The 25,170-nt window shown below is 46.6% G+C and overlaps 1 pseudogene; it reads left to right on the top strand.

Annotated features, from left to right (window-relative positions):
* The first annotated feature begins 1,405 nt into the window (after positions 1-1,405).
* Positions 1,406-23,679, top strand: LOC129046890 (proteoglycan 4-like; annotated as a pseudogene).
* Positions 23,680-25,170: the final 1,491 nt, after the last annotated feature.

The raw sequence follows: 25,170 nt of genomic DNA, 5'->3' as shown, positions 1-25,170 counted from the left end.
AGGATAAAATAAACTTAATAAGGGTTATTATTGATCAGCCTTCTGTAATACATGGAATCAATGCTAATTATTACCTGGCTGTGGGGGCACCAGTTGTGGGTTTCTCTGGGTCTGGATTGAAGGCACCTGAGACAGTATTCATGTTCACACTCAGGTGTTTATTATTTCTTATCAGTAAAACCTGTGAGTTCTGCAGCTTTTCATTAGAAGGCACAAAATGGCCACAATCTCTTGTTCCAAGGTCTTTTAAAGCTAAACTATCCAATTAAGAGCTGACACCTGGATTATTTTCCCTTTTAACCCAATAACTGATCCCACAGAGCCAGCAATGGGGACTTTTCTGCCCAATTACAAAATGCCACCCAAACCCATGGAGAAGGAGGAGGAAGAAGCATGAAGAAGAAGCCCAGGACGACACCCTGTGCCCTCCATCTTGCTGCCATCCACAGCACACTAAAAATCCCAAAACCTCAATTTCTCACCAAGTGACACCCCTACACTGCTCTCTATAATCTATTGCACATTTTTGTGGGTTCCCAGTCTATCTTGAAGTCTTGGAAGCTTTCTCCATGAGTGAGGGTCAGAGTCAGAGCTGCCCTGGGGGTCAGGGCACCCCAGAGCAGACACAGAAACATTCCCAGAGCCCTGGGTTTGCACACCTGGCTGGGGATGCCTTACCATGACAGGCCAGCAATTTCCCTGCAGTGGGGCTGGCTTGGCCCAGAGGTGGGGCTGGATGTCAGCAGGACTCTGGGTGCCAAGGGAAACCATTCCTGTGGGTTTGGGGCTTGCTGGTTCCCCTGGGTGGCTGTGCCTGTGAAATATCACAGGTTTGCTGCAAGAGTTGGCACTGCTGTCACATCCCTGCCAGGGAAATGGATGCAGCTTTAGGAAATTAAAATGCCTGTAAATAATCTGCTCTTGCAGGTGGCTACAGCAGCTTGGCCCTTGCTTTGAAACTAATTTTCCTTTTCCCTTTCCTATTTCCTTTTCTTTTTCCTTTCCTTTTTCCTTTCCCCTTTCCTTTCCTTTCCTTTCCTTTCCCCTCCCCTTTTCTTTCTCCTCTCCTCTCCTTTCCCTCTTTTTCCTTTCCTTCACACAGACCTTGCTTTTCTTTGGCCTCATTGTGAGAAATTCATTTCACGTTCCAAATGCAAATCCTCTCAAGGATTCTCAGGATGCTAAGGAGGAATTCAGAAAAAAAAATAGCAAAAAGTAATCAAATGAGGTGGGTTTTGTTTAATTATTTTTTGTTTTAATTTAAAAAATAACATGGCTTTGAACCTGCCATGTGTTTCCTTCTCAGGAGAGGACGGAAGCCTCCTGCCAACATGGTGTCAAGGGCTGCACCACATTTCACACAAGGATTTGTGGTTGCCTCTCACAAAGGACTGAGGAGCGAGAAATGAGCTCTGGTGAGGAAATGATTGCACAACACCTCCTGCATCTGATTCCTTGTGTTTGCAGAACATCCCTCCCCTGTCCTGGGGCTTTCCTGGAAGCTGAGGGAGAGCAGTTGCAGGGCAAACAGATGGGAATGAGCAGATCTTGGTTAACGTTGGATGTGGAAACCCAAGAAGGGAAAACCCAAGAAGGGAGTGAAGGAACTCCTTTTTTGGGGAAGAAATCACCTTTATTTTATTAAAAACTGGGCATGGGCACAAAGTAGCACAGTGTGTGAGGGCCAAGTGACCAAGGCCAGGCTGGATGTGGCTCTGAGCACCCTGGGATAATGGGAGGTGTCCCTGCCCATGGCAGGGGGTGGAATTAAATGAATTTAAAGGTCCTTTCCAACCCAAACCATTCTGGGATTCTGTGTTTTACCAGCAACAGCAATGCACTTCAAAATCATCCCCTCAAGTGAAACACAGACATTCATTTTCTTGAGCTGCAGCTTTTCCAGCAGCAGGGCTGCAAGTCAGTGCTGCCTCCCAAGCAAACATTTTCCTCTGTCATCATAAGGTTGGGAAAAGCCTCTAAGATCAAGCCCAGCCATTACTGGCTGATCTCTTCCTTTTGCAGCCTCTCTGCTTTGTTAGAAAGGGAAAATTGCCATTTTGGAGGCCAAAAAAGCGCCTTGATTTGCCATCTGCCACTGTCTCACCTCAGCCACAGCTGCCTGTGGAGCGCTCCCACAAGGGCTGAACGTGTCCTGGGGAGAAAATGCACAAAAAAAAAAGAAAATCCACCAAAAAAAATGAAAATCCACAAAAAAAATGAAAATCACCTGATCCCACCTGGGAAGGAAGAGAGGGACACTGCAGGTGGGATGCCCAGGGCCACCTTGTCCTTGCTCTGCCAGGCTCCCTCCTGCTTTTTGCACGGCTGCTGGATCTGCTCCTGCAGGGAAATGTCACAGACATCTTTTATGGAAAATCCTTTCTTTAGGGTTTTTTCCTCCTGAGAAGCTGAGAGGCCTCAGGAACCAAATGTAACCAATGGTTATCTGCTGCTGTGGAATGCAACAGGTGCATCTGGGATTGGGCTCATGTGGTTGTTTCTAATTAATGGCCAATCACAGCCCAGCTGGCTCAGACTCTCTGTCCGAGCCACAAGCCTTTGTTATCATTCTTTGCTATTCTATTCTTAGCCAGCCTTCTGATGAAATCCTTTCTTCTATTCTTTTAGTACAGTTTTAATGTAATATATATCATAAAATAATAAATAATAATTTATAATAATAGTAATTTAAAATAATAAAATAAATTATTATCATAAAATCATAAAAATTAATAAAATAATAAATAAAATATAAGCCTTTTGAAACATGGAGTCAGATCCTCTTCTCTTCCCCAATCTGAAAACCCCTGTGAACGCAGTCACAGGGAAACCTCTGCGAGCTGCTGCTGCTGGCACAAGCCATGGATGCAGCTTCCATAGGGAAAATCCCGACAGCCGGGATGTGGGAGCAGGGAATGGGGGCCAGCAAAGCCTCTGGCTCTGGGGGAACACGGCCAGAGGGTGTCCCGACAGCTGCGGGCTCCTTTTCCCCTTCTCTCCAAGCCAAACAGAGTTTGTGCCCTTTTTTTGTTCCTTTGTTTTGCACGCGGGAGCAATTCCGCACAAAGGCTTTCCCAGAAAAACGATGCGGGGCTTTTCCTTGGCTTTCCTGGAAGGATGAATCACCCCGCGCTCCTTTTTTGGGGTGCCCCGGCGGCCGGGGGGGCGCGACCCGGTGTGACATCCGCGCTCGGGCTGGGCCACCTCCTGGTGGCAGCGGGCGGTGCATCCCTGGATCCCTGCGTTCCTAAATCCCCGCATCCCTGCATCCCGGACTCCTGGCGTCCCCGAATCCCTACACCACTGAATCCCTGAATCCCTGTATCCCCACATCCCTGCAACCCTGCATCTCTGTGCCCCTGAGTCCCCACATCCCTGCAACCCTGAATCCCTGCATCCCTGTGTCCCTTAATCCCCGCGTCCCCACATCCCCGAATCCCCACATCCCTAAATCCCTGAATCCCCACGTCCCCACATCCCTGAATCCCTGCATCCCCACATCCCTGAATCCCTGCATCTCTGAATCCCCACATCCCCATGTCCCTGCATGCCTCCATTCCTTCATCCCTGCATTCCTTCATCCCTGCATCCCCTCATCCCTGAATCCTTGCAACCCTGAATCCCTGCAGCCTCACATCCCTGTGTCCCTGCATCCCCTCATCCCTCCATCCCTGCCTCCCCACATCCCTCCATCCCTGCCCAAACCCCAGCCCCCCACAGCTCTGCATCACCAGGATTTTCTGGTTTTGTTGCCCAGCTGAGCCAGCCCAACTTTTCTTCCCAAACCCAATTTTTATTCCCAGGCCTTTCCCGCAGCTCGGCGCCGCCGCTGGGGGGCTTTGGGAAGGAGGAGGTGGAGAAGCCGCCCCACAGGTGCTGGGATGTGGCTGGTGGCCACGGGGGTGCAGCAGCCACCAGCAGCAGCAGCAGCAGGGATGTTCCCTTCTCAGCCTGGCCGTGGTGGAGCTCTGACCTCACCAGTGGCATCAGAGGTTCTGGGGGCAGACGGGTTCTGGAATTCCCTTTGCCCAAAGGGAAATTAATATCAAATATATCCACTTGATACTGAAGGGAAAGAGTGGAAAATTAATGGATGTTATTCCAATATATCCCTGTCTCTCCTCCAGTGCCAGCTCCCCTGAAATTCTGCTATGCCCATGGCCGGGGGGGGTGGAATTAGGTGATTTTTATCCAAACCAAACCATTCTTTGATTCTGTATCATGGGGGGGTGGAATTAGGTGATTTTTATCCAAACCCAAACCATTCTTTGATTCTGTATCATGGGAAGATATCCCAGCCCTTCCTGCTGCAGTTTGGGATTCTGGCTATCTGCAGCCTTTAATCCCTGCTCAGCTGAGGAGAGAGGTTCTGGTCAGTCCTGCCTCAGTGCTGCCAGATCAGACTCTGATTTTTGCAGCCATAACTCTCCTGCCAGTCCCACACCAAGCTCCATGAATGTGGGTCTCCTTTCCCCCTGGAGGATGCTCCAGTTCAGGGCAAGAAGGAGCAGTTAATTGGTAAGGAAAGAGTAACAAAGTGTGGGCACAGATCCGAAACCAGGATGTATTTAGGAAGATTTTCTGGTTATTATGGACTTAGGAACGGAGGATTTGTCAGAACAGATCAGAGCATTTTCATGGAATCTGGCATCCTGCATGGAGTGGTGATAGTGAGAGGATGTTCCTGGGGAAAGCTCTCTGCATTCTCTCAGAAGTGCAGGTGCTTGATGCTGTTGGAAAGGGGGGCAGAGGCAATGCTGAGGTAAAACCAGAACCAGCAGCAAAGTGCAGTTCCTGTCACACTGGAACCAGCTCCAGCCTGAGAAATGGAGGGGAAGCTCCCCTGCTGCAGGATGGTGAGAGCTGCCCTTGGGTTACTGTGTTACTGTGTTAAAATAAACCCAAATCCTTCCCCAGCTCAGCCCCAGGTCCAGCCACGTCCCCCTGGCTCAGCCACAAGGACCCACCACTCCTCTGGGTCACAGCTGGGGACACAGAGCACAAAACCCCCCAGGCTCCACCAAGAAACACATTTTGGATATTCAGCACTGGCATTCCAGCAACAACAACGTCATCCTGAGCCACGGAGCGCTTGGGCAATGTTTGGTTTGTGAGGCGGGGCTGGAGCTGCTGCAAAAACAATCCCTGTTCTTAAAAAGAAAACATTCTCTTGTAAACAAGTGGAAAAAAACACCCCACGTGTGTGTATGCAAAGGAAAGAGGACTGGGAAATACCTTTTCTAACACAGGATGAGGCTCTGGAAGGGCAGTGGAGATGAAGAATTTTGTGGCAGAGGGGGAGAGTGTGGGCTGGGCACACCAGGGCTGAGGTGGCTTGCTGCTCTGGCCAAATATAAATATAAATATATAAATATAAATATAAATATAAATATTAGTTATAATTCGAGTTCATCAAGTGGGGCTGGAGGAACAGCAGGGAACCTCTCCAGAAGAGCTGTCTCCAGTTCAAGCACAGCTCCTGGGCTGGTGTGTGGAGGAGAACATCCTGAGAAGCCCCTTATTGTATTTGCAGGGTGTCCTGATGAAGGAAAGAATTATGAACTTGACTCCATGTACTCAGAAGGCTAATATATTATTTTATGATACTATATTATATTAAAGAATATTAAACTATACTATACTAAAGAATACAGAAAGGGTATTTACAGAAGGTTAAAAAAGATAATAATGAAAACTCCTGACTCTCTCCAGAGTCCTGACACAGCTGGGCCCTGATTGGCCAAAGAGTGAAAACAACTCCCAGCAGAATGCAATGGAACAATCACCTGTGGGTAAACAATCTCCAAACACATTCCAAAGGAGCAAAACACAGGAGAAGCAAATGAGATCAGAATTGTTTCCCTTTTCTCTGAGGCTTCTCAGCTTCCCAGGAGAGGAATCCTGGGCAAAGGGATTTTGTTCAGAGAATTTGAATGCCACATCAGCTCATGGAGACAGCTCTGGGGATGGGGGGTTCAGCCCTGCACCAGCTCCATGGCTGGGGCACCCCAGGATGCTCTGTTCTCCCGCCTCTGTGCTCCCTGAGCAGCTGCCTCGGGGGTTTCATCCCCAGGACTCAGAGGACACAGCCAGCTCCTGTCACTGTCACACAAGGGAGCTGCTTCCCACACCAGGTGCAGGGAGATTTTCCATCACCAATTCACGCTGCCCTGAGGCCTCTGAGAGAGGAGGATGCTCTGGAACCCTCCCTGGCCTGAACCCCACCCTGGAAAGCCCCGAAGGTGGGCCAGGTTTCCTGGCTGCAGCAGAAGGAGCACACCAGGTGGGTTTTGTCTTTCTGTGTGTCCTGTGTTGTCCCCACGTCCTTGCCACCCTCCAAGGCTCTCCCAGAGAGCAGCACTCAGGCTGTGCCATTTCTCCTAAAGCCACGGATTTGGGGCTGTTTCTCCTGAAATCGTGGAGGACAAGCCCTTCCATTGGCATTAACTCCTGCAAGGTGCACCTGAGCCCTTCAAGGGTTACCTTACCCTCCCTAAGCTCCTCTGTACTCCCTGATTTTACAGCTCATTCTTTTACATCTTACTTTTCTATTGGAAAGCACTTTTTTTTTTAACCATCTATACATTACACCTTCTAAAATGCATCCCTTAATCCCCAAAACTGCACCCAGCAATGCCCAGAGATCCACAACTGGAAGCATTTCCCTGGGAAATGTCCTTTACAGAGCCAGCAGGGTCAGGGGGAAAGGAAGAACAACACACACACACATGATCAATATTTTTTAAAATAGGATTTGAAAGCAAAGCATGAGAAGCCTCTGTCTGGTTTTCATTTAAAATGGAAAAAAAATATGGCTATTAATACATGGTAATGTTACTCCACTGGAAGAACAAAGTGTAGATAAAACCTGCAAGCTTAATAAGGCTCAGGAAAAATCAAATTGAAAGCAAATCTTTGAAAATCTCTAGGTAATCTGTGTTCCATTTATCATGCTTTGGCAATCAGAAAGTAAAACCAGGCTTAACATAATGAGGAAAATCAAACAGGCTTTTTTCCCCCCCCTGCTGCTCTAAAATCCCAGAATATCATCATCACAGAAAAGGGGGAAAAAAAGGAGGAACCTCTGCCCTCCTGCTGGAGCAGAGGGAATTTAATTGCAAAGGTTTCTTCCTCTGTGCCTGAGAAGATGATGCAAGGCTGGCATTTTTTAATGACAATATTTAATTTCTCCTTGGTGACACGGAGCTAAAGCAGCACTCCTGTTCTGAGCTGGCAGATGGGAAGGCAACAATGGTTTGTAACGAGCTGGAAATGGGAAAAAGCCAAAAAAACCAACCTGACTTCTCTTGACATCACCTGGCCAAGTCAGCAGCACAGAGCTGAGCCCAGCCAGGCTGGGGAGATGCTGAGGGCACTGGTGGGAAGGACAGAGCTGAGGAAAAAGCTCTCTGATCTCTGCAAGCACCACCTGATTGAAAACCATAAAAAAATAAAACAGGGATATAAAGCTGCCAGTTGCCCACAGAATCAAATGGAATTAGTTCAGCTCAGCCTCCCCCATTTTTCCTTGGTAATAAAAGCACTCACTGTGCAAATATGGGGTTTTATGTAGGAAAGCAAGTGCTGGAGCTCACGTGGGGCAGTGGGAGAGCTCAGCCCAGTGAGGGATGTCCTGGGCTCTCTCTTATCACCACCTGCTCCTTGTATTACCCAAAAATAAAACAGCATTTTTCCACAGAGGGACAGGCAACAGGTGTGGATCACAACCACTCCTGGAGCTGTGGTGGCCTCACCCAACAGCCAAAATCTCCTCCTCCCCATCCAGAGGGAGCTTCCTGCACATCATCCTCACCTTCCTCCTCCCCTTGCACCTTGCAGGGCTGGGGAAGGCCCAGAGCAGCTGCCAGGGGTTAATGAGCAAAATCTCATTTTATGAGATTTTGGTTAATGAGCATCTCTCCTGCAGGGGAGGAGCTGAGATGGGAATATTCCCTGCTCCAGTGGTGCTGGGATGTGACAGCCCACCAAAGAGGCAGCTGGGGGAGACAATCACCTCTCCTCAGCTGGATCACAGCCCCAGCCAAGCTCATCTGCATTAATCTTGCACTCATTAAAATCAGTTGTTCTGTTTCTAATTCAACCAGCGCTGCCAAGATCAAGAATTAAAAATGGATGAGCCAGTGTCCCTGGGAAAAAAAAAAATAGAAATAAAAAAAAGTTCATCATCCAGAGCAGCAAGGATTTTAAAATAATAATGAAAAATGTCTGGCTGCTCCTTTGGGCTTGACTTTTCTATAAGGGGTGGCAAAATGTACACAAAATGAGAATGCTACACAATCATGGCAGTCCAGAGGCTGGAGCTTCCTCAGGGCAGCCCAAAAATGGCCTCATGGGGAAAACCCAAATTCTGAACCCCAGAAATGGCCTCACTTGTGGGGAAAACCAGATTCTGACCCAGAAATGGCCTCACTTGTGGGGAAAACCCAAATTCTGAGCCCCAAAATTTGCCTCATTTATGGGGAAAAGCCAAATTCTGAGCCCCAAAAATGGGCTCACTGATGGGGAAACCCCAAATTCTGAACCTTAAAATTGGCCTCACTGATGGGGAAAACCCAAATTCTGAACCTTAAAATTGGCCTCACTTATGGGGAAAAACCCCAAATTTTGAACCCCAGAAATGGCCTCACTTGTGGGGAAAACCCAAATTCTGAGCCCCAAAATTGGCCTCACTGATGGGGAAAACCCAAATTCTGAACCTTAAAATTGGCCTCACTGATGGGGAAACTCCAAATTCTGAACCCTAAAATTTGCCTCACAGGGAAACCCCAAATTCTGAGCCCCGAAATTGGCCTCACTGATGGGGAAACCCCAAATTCTGAACCTTAAAATTGGCCTCACTTGTGGGGAAACCCCAACTTCTGAGGCACAAGGATGGGCTGAGCTCGTTGGGCTCCTCTAATGCTGCCTCAGGCCAAGGGTCACTGCTGAGGTGACAGCAGCCAGGAGCTCTCGTGGGGACACAGCAGCACCCAGGATGAAGGTGGGAGTTAACAGCAGAAGTAAATAATGATTTTTTAAATTCTGCATGAGTGACAAACTCAACATTCTTTTCAACATGACCTAATTAAGGTCACCGATGACAATGGCTGGAGACAAAGATAAACACCATTTATTTGAAGCAGATGAGAACTTGGAAAAGGCTCTCCAAGAGCCAAAACTCAATAATATTTCAGAGAGAGCCAGAGCCCTCCCAGCCCACAAAAGCACTCACAAACTGCAGTGGCTTTTGCTGACCCGGGCTGGAGAGATCCTGCTGAGCTGTCTGGGTCTCTCTCCACAAATCTGCTTTTTTTTCCCTCATTAAAAGGCACCATGTTTGCACAGAAAAGCTCAAGCAGGAGAACGTGGAGCCAGGCCAATCCCAAACTAAGCCTGGGAGAAGTTTGGGATTAACTCCTTTAGAGCCAAGCAGAGGTGGCTTCCTGAAGGAGAATCAATAAAAATGGGCTGTCAGTGATGGGGGATTTATTTATAGCAGGCATTCATTGCCTTCAGGATCTGGATAAACACCCATCAGCTTTCAAGGTGATGAATCAAGTATTAATTAACCCTGCTGGGAGGGAAAAAAAAAATAATAGGGATATTAATGTTTTAAAGGGAAGCTTCCAGCTGAGGGAAACAAAGGGAGAGAGAGCAAAGCTGAAGTTTCCAAATAAAATAATAAATAAATCAAATAAAACCTTTTAGTGCTGTAAAGGAGCAATGGGCACAGAAGAAACCAGGTGGATACTCTGGCTGGTAACTGGGAAAATATAAACCAACAACAACAAAAAAATAAAACAAAACCAAAACAAAACAAAAAACCAAACCCAAACACTCCAAACCAAAAAGAAAAAGCTTTCTTGGCATGTCTCCAGAGCTTCAGGGTGGAGAAGGAGTGAAAATTTAATGGGCATTGGTGCCCAAGCCAAGCCCTGCCAGCACAGAGCCACTCACACCCTGCAGAGTGGGAAGGGGCATTTGTCACCTCCAGACAAGGATGCCACAAGTGGGTTTTTGATTTAATTTCCCTCCACGGGTCCCTTCTAGACCCTCCTGCAGTGCAAGCAATGAAAATCCAGAGCAGGAGAGCAGCAGAGAGGGCAGGATGTGCTCTGGGGCTGCACACAGAGATGGGAGCAGCCCTTGGCACTCAGGTCCCACTTTGTCCCACTCAGGGACAGAATTTCCCTTTTTTTTGGAGCTCCTGCAATGCAGCCACGTCCGAAGGAGACCAGCAGGGCTCAGCTCAGCACATGCACGAGAAAATAGAAATATTTCTGGAGGGCCAGACTGTTTTCGGAGCAAAACCGCCCAAAAATGAGATGTGACACCAAAAACTGGGCAGCACAAAGGAACCAATTTCCTGCAGGTCCACCACAGCATCCAGCTCCCTGGGATGGCTTGGCTGCATCCCCTCTCCTCTCTGCAGCTTCCAAGGGACGTAAATCAGAAGTTTGGAGAGGTTGTTCTGCAAAGATCTGAGACACAGATCTCCTGCAGTCGAGCAGGGAGGCAAAAAAAATCCTGTATTATTCATGGTCTTCAGGATCAGCTTCATCTGCCTGTGCTCCACCCCTACAAACCCAAATCTTTAGCAGCTTCAGGCTCTTTTTAAATTTTTTTTATATATATAAGGAGAAGAAAGCATATGCAGCCTTCTTTTTCCTGCCCATTTTTAGCTCTTTTTTTTCCCTCTGCATATTTCCAGTTCTCTACCCACACACAGCCACGCTGCAGACAAACCATCCTAAAAAAAAAAAAAAAAAAATTGAAAGAGATCTAAAAAAAAACAACAGTAATCCAGGGGGTCATCAACTTCCAGAAATACAAACTGTCTTAGGAAACCACAAGCTCTTTCTGTTGTTGTTATTTTTTCTATGGGATTTTTTACAATCTTGTTTTAAGGACTGGCAAGGGAGGAATTCTCTCTTTCCTCGCCCTCCTCTGCTCCCCTGCTGCATGCAGACATTTCTCACCAGCCTTGCTCATCTCACATTTCAGGGCAGAGCAAATGTTTGTGCATGGAAGGGGGGCAGGGATGATGACTCAATTAGACACCTCATAAAAATCTGATTTAGAAAATTCCCTCCCACCACAAACCAGCTCAGCCCACTGCCCCCCTGGCAGACAGAGGCTGCTCCCTGCACTGAAACCTCTCTCACCCTGCTCAAATGTCACAAACCACGAGGCATCTGCCACTGGAAGTGAGAGACACCCTCCCAGCCCCATAAATCACATTGCCAGCATGTCACCATGGTATTTTCTGAAAAATCCCTTCACCAGGATTTTTCTCCTGAGAAGCTGAAAAGCCTCAGAAAAGAAATGTAAACAAGAATTATCTGATGGCTTGGAATGTGGTCTGGAGGTTGCTCACCAACAGGTGCATCTTTGATTGGTTCTATGTGAATTATTTTTAATTAATGACCAATCCCAGTCCAGCTGTGTCAGACTCTCTGGTCAGTCACAGGTTTTTATTATTCATTCTTTTCTAACCTTCTGATGTCTCCTTTCTCATTCTTTAGTATAGTTTTAGTATATCATTTTCATATAATACAATATATTATATGATTGATCTGATAGGATATGCTATAATAAATATAATAAAATATAATATAATGTAATATAATATAATGTGATATAATGTAATATAATATAATATAATATAATATAATATAATATAATATAATATAATATAATATAATATAATATAATATAATATAATATAATATAATATAATGTGATATAATATAATATAATATAATATAATATAATATAATATAATATATAATATAATATAATATAATATATCAGCCTTCTGAGAACTTGGAGTCAATTCTCATCTCTCACCTCGTCCTGGGGACCCTCACAACACCAGGAGGATTTCTGTGCCATCCCTGCTGCTCCTTTAGCTCCATGGCCTCCCTGTTCTGCTGCTCATCCCCGAGCCCTGTGCTCCAGCTGCTTCACCCAGCCCTGGAGCCAGCTCGGCCCTCTGAACCCTCTGCTCCTGCTGCTGTTCCCATCACTCCAGCCATAAGGAAATCCCAAGGGATGAGCCATTTGTCGCTCTGATCCTGTTTAATACCCATGGCACCTTCCAGTTCCAGTTGCAGAAGCTGGAGGGTGGACTGAGGGCTGGCACCTCCTCCCCCTGCAGATGGCCAGAGCCACCTGCTTCCTTCACACTGCTCTCTGGGGCCTGGCCCAAGCCACCCACCTGTGGGGCTGGGCTGCACAGCCTCCCACAGTGCCAGACTTCCTTGTGTAGAACCTTCTCCATGGAGCAAAACCTTCTCCATGGAGCAAAACCTCCTCCACACACAGATCAAACCCTTCTCCATGGAGCAAAACCTTCTCCACACACAGATCAAACCCTTCTCCATGGAGCAAAACCTTCTCCACACAGATCAAACCCTTCTCCCATGGAGCAAAACCTTCCCCACGGAACAAAACCTTCTCCATACACAGATCAAACCCTTTTCCATGGAGCAAAACCTTCTCCATGCTGAGCAAACCCTTCTCCATGGAGCAAAACCTTCTCCACACACAGATCAAACCCTTCTCCATGGAGCAAAACCTTCTCCACACACAGATCAAAACCTTCTCCATGGAGCAAAACCTTCTCCACACACAGATCAAACCCTTCTCCATGGAGCAAAACCTTCTCATGCTGAGCAAAGCCTTCTCCACACCGAGCAAAACCTTCTCCATGGAGCAAAACCTTCTCTGCACAGAGCAAAACCTTCTTCACACTGAGCAAAACCTTCTCTCCTCATGCAGAACCTTCTTCCACAGTGCAAAACCTTCTCCACACTGAGAAAAACCTTCTCCACGGAGCAAAACCTCCTTCATGGAGCAAAACCTTCTCCATGGAGCAAAACCTTCTCTGCACAGAGCAAAATCTTCTCCACACTAAGCAAAACCTTCTTCACACTGAGCAAAACCTGCTCTCCTCATGCAAAACCTTCTACACAGAGCAAAACTTTCTCTACTCATGGAAAACCTTTTCCCATAGTGCAAAACTTCTTTCCCAGGCAAAACCTTCAGAACCTTCTCCACACAGTGCAGAACCTTCTCTCCCCGAGTGCAAAACCTTCTCCACAAAGAATGAAACCTTCTTGCCAGAGTGCAGAACCTTCTCCCACAGAGCAAAACCTTCTCTACACTGAGCAAAACCTTCTCCCACAGTGCAAAACCTTCTTTCTCAGGAAAAACCTTCTTCTACAGTGCAATACCCTTTTTATTCATGCAAAACCTTCTCCACACTGAGCAAAACCTTCTCCACACTGAACAAAACCTTCTCCACAGAGCAAACCCTTCTCCACACACAGCAAAACATGCTCTCCTCATGCAGAACCTTCTCCCACAGAGCAAAACCTTCTTTCCTCATGCAAAACCTTCTCTCCCCAAGTGCAAAAACCTTCTCCACAAAGAGTAAAACCTTCTCTCCTCATGCAGAAGCCTCTCTCCTCATGCAAAACCTTCTCTCCCCGTGCAGCCATCCTGGCAGCATCATCTAAATGTGTCCATTCCCCATGCATGAAGTGTAATCTGAGAAACTGCAGCATTTTAGGGCAGGTTTTGATTTGATGGGCCTGGCCAGGTTCAGACAGGAAAATGAACAAGCAGTGCTGAGTGCTGGAGCAGCATCATTCCAAGCAGAACACAGCACTGCAATATTCATACCAGGAGACAGCAGTTCTGTATTAAAAAGAGCTGAATTTTTAAGCTGCCCTGTAGTTTCATAACCAAGAACCCTGCAGGGTGCAGCCAAGCTGCAGAAAGCAGCACAAAGACATTCCTGGGACTGCATAAACTGAAGCCACGAGGCACAGCAGCCACAGCCACTGGGGCCAGTGGCCAGCTGGACTGGGATGAGGATGGTCTGATCACAGCCTGGAGTAACCAAAATCACAGAGGCCACAGGACCATGGCATGATCATTCCCATCAACAGCTTTGCACCCCTCCCACAAGGAGCTGGTGGTTTCCTTTGTAGGACAGATGAGTCTGTTGCACCTCTGTTTCATTTCCTTCTGGGTGAATATGCCTTGTTTTGTGGCTGGGCAAAGTAAATCAATTCATTATTCAATCAAACTCGCCTGGATTTTTATTTTCCCTTTCTCCAGTGAGGCCTGGGGGCACTGGGAGGAGTCCAGGCAGTGGGCTCAGACCCCAGGCATGACGATGTCCATGGGGTCAGTGCCAAACCCACGAAACAGAACAGGGAGAGCATCAGCCAGGTGAGGATTTATCAGCCATCCAAGGCTAATGCAGTATTTTCCACTGGACAAGTCCCTCCATCTGTCCCCAAACATTCCAGCCCATGAGTCCTGGTCCTGATTTAACCCTGAATTTCTGGCTGCTTGCTGGAGATGGCACATCCCAGAGTGACCAAATGCAGGGCAAGCGAGGATATTGCCCTTGGATCTCTCCTTTTCAGACAAAATAAAACAAAGTTCATGGTGATGTAACAAGAGAGTGGCCTTTATTTGCCATTGAGCTTCATAAAAATGTGAGGAAAGATGCCTGCATTTCAATTAAGTCCTGGGAGCAGAAAGAAGTGTACCTGGCTAGACTGCAGAGAGATGAACTCATTACTTCATCCACGTCCTGCCTGTTTTCCTGTGCAACAGAACCATCAGACAAGGGCTTGAAAAAGCAAATAATCCTTCCAAAAGAGCCAGGCCAGCACAATTCCCACGTGGCTGGACTGGGAGCCTCAAGCAGCCACGTTTCTAGGGAGACTGATGGGCAAACACTCCCAAACCCAAACGGGCAGAGCTCCCCAAACAGGGCTGTGAGGGGGGAGCTCACCCCAGGCTTTTCCAGACTTTTCCATGGATTGCCCAGGTCAGATTTTCTGCTGAGAGACATCCCCAGCCTGAGCTGCCCTGTTCATCTCAGGAATGCACAGCTGGGAAAGTGAGGGGAGATTCCTCTGGCAGGACCTGGCTCCAGAACTGGAGATTTGTGCCCAAGCCATGGAGGCCAGGCTGGCATCACACTTTGGGGTCACATTTTGGGATCACACTTTGGGGTCACATTTTGGGGTCATATTTTGGAGTCACACTTTGGGGTCACACTTTGGGGTCACATTTTGGATTCACACTTTGGAATCACATTGGGGTCATATTTTGGAGTCATACTTTGGGGTCACATTTCAGGGTCACATTTTGGGTTCACACTTTGGAATCACATCGGGGTCATATTTTGGAGTCACATTTTGGGATCACATTTTGGGGTCATATTTTGGAGTCACATTTCGGGGTCACATTTTAGGATCATTTCTTGGGATCACGTTTTGGGGTCACATTTCAGGGTCACATTTTGGGTTCACACTTTGGGATCAAGACCTCCAAGGCCATCGAGTCCAGCCCAGCCCCAGCCCCTCACCCAAACCCTGGCCCCCAGTGCCACATCCAGGCTTTGTTAAACACACCCAGGCATGGGGACTCCCCCACCTCCCCGGGCAGAACATTCCAGAACTTTATCCCCCTTTGTGTCAAACACTTTTCCCTGCTCTCCAAGCTGTATTTCCCTTGGTGCAGCTCGGGGCTGTGTGCTCTGGTTGTGTCAGAGCCCAGCCCCAGCTGAGCACAGGCACCTTTCAGGAGCTGTGAGGGTGATGGGGGCACCCCTGAGTCTCCTTTGCTCCAGGCTGAGCACCCCCAGCTCCCTCAGGGCTTCCTCTCAGGGTTTTTGTGTTCCCAGCCCCTCTCCAGCCTCGCTGCCTCCTCTGTTCAAACCCTCATTTTCACACTGCAGCCACAGCACACTGATCAGCTTTTTGTGCTTTTTGTCAAACAAATCCCATTCCAAGTGGCTGGCAGCACGGGGAAATGTGCCATGGTGCTGCTTTGAAGGGTTTACAGCTCACTGCAGCACTTTGGAGCTGCTGTTGTTTCCATGGCTGAGGCCAAGAGAGGCTGTGAACAGGAAGGAATTAGGCACTCATGCAAAGACCATTAAAGTCAAGGGGAATCTTTCCATTGACTCGAGAGGGTTTGGCTGCCAGCCCTGGATATCAGGGTCTGTTGTGGGGGATTTGCAGCAGGAAATGGGAGCAGGGCTTTCCAGGTTTTCTCAGCATTTCTTATGGAGTTTAGCACAGAAGGTCTCTGTGCCCATTTTCCTGTATGTAAATTAAGAAGTGAGTGCTCCTCTCAAGTGCAAGGCCCTCACTGACCATCCTGGGCACCTCCTCTGCCATTCCTGGATGGCACACCTAATACCAGATGGATGGGAGGAGCACATTCCTATGGGAATTAAGATTTCTTTATAGGTCCTGACACCTCAGCCTCTGATGCACAACCCACATATGGTGTGTCAGTCCAAGAGGCAAAAATACCACGGCCCAAAGCTTCAGCAGATCTGAAAATCTTGTTAATCCCAAGCTCAGATTCCCACTGGGGGTGAAGCCCCAGCTGGCATCCAGATTCACTGATTGCAGATTCCCTGCCTGCTCACTTACAGCCAAAGCTCTGCACAGGGGGGTTCTGTCTTTGGATGGAGGCCAGGAACCTGCACCAAACGGACAGAAGGTCTGAGCTGCCTCCACTGCTGTGGGTACGATGCCTCAGGCTTGAGATTTTCTATTTTTCAGGTTCTGTGCTGCTTTAGTGTGTGGCTCTGGGCTCACATCAGGGGATGCTGAGCTCTGTGCACAGAGCAGGGACACAAAACAATTCCTGCTCCAGCTGGGCACCAAGGACAAATGATCCAAATCTCAGCCCAGGAGCACAAACCCCGTGGGCTGCAGAGAGAAAAACAAGCAGGGTGGAACTGCAGGGGCTAAAGCTGGAATGGGACAATGAACTGCAAGATGCAAATGGAGCAGAACTGATCCCAGGGAGAGACCCCGTGGGATCAAAAACCAGATTTTCTCCTGTTTCCCACCTTACGGAACAAACCTGAGACAAACATCTCCAACTTGTTCCTTTTTTTACATAAATTAATCTTACTTTAAAAGGCAATTCTCCTTTTTCTGCTTCCAGCCTTAGAACAAACCTGAAACAAACATCTCCAGGGGCTGAATTGTTCCTTTTTTGACTCACTTTAATTAAAATTAAACTTTAAATTAATCTTACTTTAAAAGTCGTGCACTTTGGGACCATTTTGGTCCCTCTTGGGTTCCTTTTGTGACCATTTTGGGTTCAATTTGGGACCATTTTGGTTCATCTTGGGTGCAGCCCTGGCTGGGCTCTGGTGCTGCCCAAGGTGGATCCATGGAGGAGATGCTTTGAATAAATCCCTGCTTTATTCTGTAACTCTGCCCAGCCTCTGCTCCAGCTCAGCCTCCTCAAGGCTGAGAGGCAGAGAAACAGAGAGCTGACCTGCCCCTCTGGAAAAGGATGCCTTCCACCCAAAACTGCCAGCACAGGAACCACAGCACACTCCAGGAAACTTCAAACTCTCTCAAAATACACGTGAGAGCCTCATTTCCTGCTCAGAGGAGCAGCGGTGCCTCTGTGGGCTGGCAGCAGAACTGGTCAGGTGAGCTCAGTGCTGTGCCAGCTGCAGGTGTCTGCAAGCCAGGGGAGGGGGGAATTGGCACTTGGGAGGAGCTGGGTCATTTTCTGCCTCAGCCACTCCCTCATTCCAGCGCTGGTGAAAGCAGGGAGGACATTTCTCCGCCCCTCGTGCCATGGGAAAGGTCAGAGCACAGCTCCAGGAAGAGTGAAACGAGGAGGGTTTGGAGCTGGCCAGCTCTGCTTTCCCATGGGCTGTGGGTGCACAGGAGAAAACATCCAGGGCTGGAATTGTGCTTCCCACTCCTCCTCCCTGGGAGAGTGCCTGGAGCAGAGCAAGGCTGCAGGAGGAGCAATTCCAGCCACAGGCTTAGGAAAACCTCTGCTCCTGGCAGCTGATCCTTACCTGGTGGGGGTTTAGGGAAACAGGGGTGAGCAAACCCTGCTGCAGCCTTCAGAGGGAAATGGAGGGACAAGGGGGTGCTTGGCTGCAAGAAACTCCACCCCAGAAAGGGGAGAAGGGAGGCTGGAGGAGGAAATTCATCCTGAACCCAAACCAAGTTGGTGACCCAAGCCAGCTCTGCAGAGCCGAGCTCTGCCAGCAGACTCCTGGAGCCAGAGAGGACAGGAGCATCCCAAAAACTGATTTTGGTGGCTGAAAACTGATTTTGGTGGCTAAAACTGATTTTGGTGGATAAAAACTGATTTTGGTGCTGTCAGTGCCACATCCAGAGGGATGTGGGTTTGGGAAATGAGCTTTTCTCCCACCTGCTGCAAGTTCTCCAGTTCAGAGGGCTGAGCTGCCAAATCTGGCAGGAGCTGGGGGCTCATTACAGCACTGAGGCTTTGGCACTGGGAGGTTTCTCCAATTCCGTTTCCAGGACACTGAGAGGCCGTGGCAGCAGCTCAAGGAGGGAGGCTTTGCAGCACTGCATTACCAAGTCTAGACAGTGCTGGAGCCCTGCAGGCCTGGAGAATCCCTTTTCCTGCTCTTCAGCTGCCAGCAGCATTCCTGAAGCTGGGAATGTTTCATTCCCTCACTCAGACAGACCCTTTTGCACCATTGTGTCCCTCCAAAAGCTCCAAAGCTGTGCCTGGGAAGCAGAAGGTGCCAGCCCTGCTGAGCACGTGCCAGCATCAGCTCCTGTTGGACCAAACTGCCACCATCACATTTTCTGGAAAAATCCCCTTGCCCAGGATTCTTCTCCTGGGAAGCTGAGAAGCCTCAGAGAAAAAGGAAAACAATAATTATCTGATTTGCTTCTCCTGTGTTTTGCTCCTTTGGAATGTGTTTGGAGATTGTTTACCCACAGGTGATTGTTCCATTGGTTTCATGTGAATTTTTTTGACTTTATGACCAATGAGGGCCAAGCTGTGTGGAGACTCTGGAGAGAGTCCCAAGTTTTCATTATTATCTTTTTAGCATTCTGTCTGTATCCTTGCTGTATTCTTTAGTACAGTTTAGGATAATATAGTATATTATATATATACTAATATATACTAATATAATAATATAATGTAATGTAATATAATGTAATGTAATATAATGTAATGTAATATAATGTAATGTATCATAAAATAAGAAATTAGCCTTCTGAGAATATGGAGTCAGAGTCATCATTCCTTCCTTGTCTGGGGAACCCCACAAATACCAAACCCTGCCAGGCTGCTTACAGAAAAGAAGTAAGGAAGAAAATTTTTTTAAACTGCCTAAATCCTGTGTTTTCATTCCTACCTGGAATGAAAGCAACAGCTTTGGAGGAATTCTTGGAAGATTTGTTTTTAGCTGGTTTTATTCCTCTTTTCCTCACTGGAAACCCAGCAGGCAGGACTCCCTTCTCCACCAAATGATGCCCAAGAGCTGCTCATCAATATCTACCACCAGCCCCAAGGGGAGCAGGAGACCTTCTGAACCTAAACCAAAAATTAGAAGTGATTTTAATCTATTCAAAGATTTCTTTGGAATAGAAAGAAATAGAAATTCAGGGCTGTGAATTCAATTTGCAGAGGGCACCTGTGAGAGAGGGGGATGGGGTTTTTTTCCCCAGGAATTAATATTGCTTGTGTGGAACATCATTAACTGTGAAATGCACTTCCTTGAGTTGAGGCACAATTTGTGCTGGGATAACATTCCAGCAACTCCCAAAATACAGCCTGGGGCAAGGCTGGGGGAACTGGAACAGTGTTTTTTTGGAAATGGGGGTGAAATCTGGGCAATGATTCAACTGGGCAGCCTGCAGGAGGTGCAGTGGTGAGGCCTCAGCCATTCAGCAGCAACTCAGAGGAAGAAAAATAGGAATATAGGAATTATAATTATATCATAGAAAAATTATGAGCATTATTAAAATTAGAATGATAAGAAATATAAGAAAATATAAGAATTATAATGATATAATAGGAAAATTACAATAATTATAAGAATTTAAAATATAAGAAAATATAAGACTTGTAATGACATAATAGGAAAATTACAAGAATTATAAGAATTTAAAATATAAGAAAATATAAGACTTGTAATGACATGATAGGAAAATTACAAGGATTATAAGAATTTAAAATAAAAGAAAATATAAGACTTGTAATGATATGATAGGAAAATTACAAGAATTATAAGAATTAAAAATATAAGAAAATATAAGACTTGTAATGATATGATAGGAAAATTACAAGAATTATAAGAAATTATAAGAATTATTAGAAATTATAAGAATTATAATGATATAATAGGAAAATTACAAGAATTATAAGAATTTATAAGAATTATAATGTTATAATAGGATAATTATAAGAATTATAAGAAAGTATAAGAATTATAAGAAATTATAAGAATAATAATGATATAATAGGAAGATTATAAGAATTATAATGATATAATAGAAAAATTATAAGAATTAGAATTATAAGAATTATCAGAGTTATAAGAAATTATAATGACATAATAGGAAAACAGGAATTCCCAGGCTGCCTGTGGCAGCACAGGGAGCAGGCTGTGCTGTCCCTACGTGGATTGACAAGTGCCCAGGATCAGTGTGAGCACATGCCAGCTGCTGGGGAATCATCTCCCACTCACAGCAATTACCAGGGTGTCCCAGAATCCCATAAAGCAGCTGAGAAGAGAGCATCTGGTGCTGCTTGTCAGGAACAGGGAGATGAATCTGGGCAATAAAGAAGTGTGATTTTTATCCCTCGAGTCATCGTACACCGTTTGGCACTGGATGTGTGGGATTCCTCCTCCCTTGGTGGGTTTGCCTGGGAGGAGATGAGCTGAGCATCCTTCCCCCAGCAGGGAGGAGGAGCTGCTCCCTTCCATGAGCTGAGCATCTGTTGCTGGCTGGGGTCTCTGTACAAATCACAAACAGGATGGGATTGCTGTGGAACGTGCCCTGAGCTGTTTGATTTTCCAGCTCAGTCTCATTCCATGGTTATGACAATGGGAAGGTGCCACCAGCTCACGTCTCAGGCAGCAGAGCAAGAACTTAATGTCACAACTCACTTTAAAAGTGTTTTGACCAATCACAAAAGCAGAAGCACATTGACAGTAGTTCTATCCAACCACTATAAGCACACATACCTTCAGTTAAAACAATGCTGGCTTATTTCAAATACAATACCTGCTTGTGAGCCTTCAAACACAATGCACACAGCTCCATTATTAACCTTCAAACTCCCTAATATCTTCCTAATATCTCACTAGATAAACTTTTCTGCAGCTTAGGGAGTTATTCTAGACAAGCATTAATGCACAGACCATTGTTCTATTTGTCCTTACTTTTCTACTTCTTACATAATTTTTCTGCTGACCAATCTCTGGCTCCTGCTTAGCTCCAATCCCAGTTCTGCTGTCTCTGAGGCTGCCTTTTGCAGCTTTCCCAAACCTTCTGATTTATGGATTCCCACAATTCCCCCTCTCAGTTCACCTTAAAAGAAACTTTCCTAACTGTGTCCTTTATTAACTACTTTGCATTTCATAGCTTTACTGTAATATTTCTGCTTATTACTTACTTAAAGCATCTTTTTGAGTGCACTAAGCATTGCTATATTACAACACAGCAATTTTAATGCTGTGAAAGTCCAGTCAGTTCAAAGGGCATAAGTCATGCCTGATAATAATTACAAGTCATTGTTCAAAAGAGTCTCATGGGTTCCAAGGTCTTAATTCAAAACCTTCCTCCCTGTCTATACCTTCATCCACCATCTCTGTGAGATTTCAAGAACTCTCTGTGAATCTATTTCCTACCTCTCTCTCTTGTATGATAAAAATTTTTTGATAGTTTTGCCCATCAGTTGTCACACACACAGCAGGGATCAGGAGCTGCTCCCTTCCATGAGCTGAGATTCCTTCCCCAGCAGGGATCAGGAGCTGCTCCCTTCCATGAGCTGAAATTCCTTCCCCAGCAGAGATCAGGAGCTGCTCCCTTCCATGAGCTGAAATTCCTTCCCCAGCAGGGATCAGGAGCTGCTCCCTTCCATGAGCTGAAATTCCTTCCCCAGCAGGGATCAGGAGCTGCTCCCTTCTCCTGCCCTTTCTCTGCTGATCCAGGTCCCAGCAGTGCTAATCCCCCAAAGCCATCAGCACCCCCAGACACAAATCAACACTTCACAGCCCCAGCAGCAGCTCCAGCCTGAGAAATCCCCAGGTGAGCCCTTCCCCAGCTCTGAGCTCACCCCTCCGTGCTCCCAGCCCTGGGAAAAGCTCCACAGCTCCAGGTAAGAGAATCAAAGAGTCATGGAAGGGTTTGGGTTGGAAGAGACCTCAAAGATCACCTCAAGGATCACCCCTGCCATGGCAGGGACACAGTGTCCCAGGCTGCTCCAAGCCCTTCCTTCCAGCCTGGCCTTGGACATTCCAGGGATCCAGGGGCAGCCACAGCTGCTCTGGGAATTCAATCCCAGCCCCTCACCACCCTCACAGGGAGAATTTATTCTTAATATCCCGTCTAAACCTGATCTCTTTCAATTTGAGCCCATTCCCCCTTGTCCTGTCCCTACAATTCCTGAAGAAGAGTCCCTGCAGTCTCCACACTCCTCTCCAAAAAATCCACCCCAATTTCAGATTTAAAAGACAGGCAAAGTGCTGAAGCAGAGAAGGTTCCTTCCCACATAAAGCAGCCAAAAAATAATCCCAGAGCAGAGGGAACACTGTGGATTACACAGCACTGATCCCATCTAGCACAAACACACAGCTGAACAGCTCCTTAAAAACACTCCTTGAAAACAGCTCCTTAAAAACTCTCCATGGATGATTTCTAGAAGTAATCACCAGCAAATTTTATTCGTGGGAAAGCACAGCAGAGCTGAGCTATATTTAATAGTGGAAAGAAGATAAAAGTAATCTCCAAAGGTCTGCAAATGCAGACTCTGCTTGGATAAACTTCAGTGCATCCTCTTGCAGTAAATTCCAGCACAGCTCAGGGATGTTTTCCTTGTGTGGGCAGCAATTCAGGGAATATTTGGTTTTCAGATCAGAGGCAGCCATTAAAGCATCTTTCCTGAGCTTCTTTTCACCACAAGCTGAAATATTTCATCCCATAGCTGGAGAGGACTGGAGGTTTGATAATTCAGAGCCCTCAAATCCCCCTGCCAGGAAGATTTCAAGAACTCTCCTTGGAGAATCTGCTCCTTCTTTCCATTCCATTTCCCTTTGGGGTTTTTCCTGAAGCAGAGCTTTTTTTTCTCCTCAGGTAATTTTTCCTCCAAACCCCTGAAAAGAACCACAGCCAGCATCTCAGCAGCATCCACCCAGAAAGCCCTGAGTGGCCCCAAAGTCACCCCAAGCACTCAGAGTGTCACAGTGTTAGCACTGGAATCATTTCACACATCGATTTTTATGTAAATTGGGGCTCTCTGTTTACTTCTGGTAAGATTAAAATGCTTGGCATCAGCTCTGGGTTTTCAGGGCTGTGAATTCAATTTGCAGAGGGCACCTGTGAGAGAGGAGGATGGTTTGGTTTTTTTCCCCAGGAATTAATATTGTTTGTTTGGAACATCTTAGAGGCTGAGAAGGCATCATTCTGGATCACAGCTTATTGAAAGACAAAGTTGTTGGTTTGTTTGTTTTTTTTTTTAATTATATTTGGAGTCAAACACACCTTATTCCTTTCAAGAAGCTGCTGCTTTTCTTTTAAACCTTTAACTTTGACCCTTTCTGGGTTTAAAATCCTCCTGTTTGTGTCCCCAGATCCTGAGTCCTCCTTCCAGTGCTTGTAGCACAGAGCTACAATTCTATAACTCCACAAAATGTTCTTTTAATGTTCCCACAGGGACACATTAAAAACGGGCTTTAAAGTATGAATTTAATGACTTGGGAGAAAATTGAGTTTGTGTGCAATATCTGACTCTAAAAGTGTGTAAATATTTAATTAATTCATGAAAGGGAAGGGAAGGGGAGGGGAGGGGAGGGGAGGGGAGGGGAGGGGAGGGGAGGGGAGGGGAGGGGAGGGGAGGGGAGGGAAGGGAAGGGAAGGGAAGGGAAGGGAAGGGAAGGGAAGGGAAGGGAAGGGAAGGGAAGGGAAGGGAAGGGAAGGGAAGGGAAGGGAAGGGAAGGGAAGGGAAGGGAAGGGAAGGGAAGGGAAGGGAAGGGAAGGGAAGGGAAGGGAAGGGAAGGGAAGGGAAGGGAAGGGAGGGAAGGGAAGGGAAGGGAAGGGAAGGGAAGGGAAGGGAAGGGAAGGGAAGGGAAGGAAGGAAGGAAAGGAAAGGAAAGGAAAGGAAAGGAAAGGAAAGGAAAGGAAAGGAAAGGAAAGGAAAGGAAGGAAGGAAAGGAAAAGGAAAGGAAAGGAAAGGAAGGAAAGGAAAGGAAAGGAAAGGAAGGAAAGGAAAGGAAAGGAAAGGAAAGGAAAGGAAAGGAAAGGAAAGGGAAAGGAAGGAAAGGAAAGGAAAGGAAAGGAAAGGAAAGGAAAGGAAAGGAAAGGAAAGGAAAGGAAAGGAAAGGAAAGGAAAGGAAAGGAAAGGAAAGGAAAGGAAAGGAAAGGAAAGGAAAGGAAAGGAAAGGAAAGGAAAGGAAAGGAAAGGAAAGGAAAGGAAGCACTGAGTGCCACATCCAGGCCTTCCTTGGGCACCTCCAGAGACTGGACTCCACCTCCTCCCTGGGCAGCCCCTCCCAATTCCTGACCACCCATTCCATGGAGAAATTCCTCCTGCTGTCCAACCTGAGCCTCCCCTGGTGCAACTTGAGGCCATTCCCTCTTGTCCTGTCCCTCTGGTGTCCCTTTCTGTCATGTCATTGTTAAAACAAGAATTAGAATTATAAAAAAAACTTAAGAATTATAATGATATAATAGGAAGATTATAAGAATTATAAGAAAATATAAGAATATAGGATATCATAGGAAAATTACAAGAATTATAAGAATTATAAGAAGTTATAAGAATTATAATGATATCATAGGAAAATTAAAAGAATGATTAAATTAAAAGAATGATTAAATTAAAAGAACGTATGCTGGTGTGAGATGCCACCATGAGCAGAAAGGAAGGAATTCCCAGCCTGCCACTCGGGCCATGCCCAGCCCTTCCTCCCCAGCACCACCACATCCCAGCAGGCTCCTGAGCACCAACAGGGCTGTGGCCAAGCCCAGAGCTATTTTTGCACTGCTGAGGCCCCTTGGGGCCTGTGCCAGCTCCCACAGGAACATCCAGAATATCACGGGACAAGCTCAGGCCAGGCAAGGAAAGAGCTCAGCTGTCACCTTGTTCTCAAGG

This window comes from Molothrus ater, chromosome 19, assembly GCF_012460135.2.
Source record: "Molothrus ater isolate BHLD 08-10-18 breed brown headed cowbird chromosome 19, BPBGC_Mater_1.1, whole genome shotgun sequence".
Lineage (NCBI taxonomy): Eukaryota > Metazoa > Chordata > Aves > Passeriformes > Icteridae > Molothrus > Molothrus ater.
This window is presented reverse-complemented; position numbering and strand designations above follow the sequence as displayed.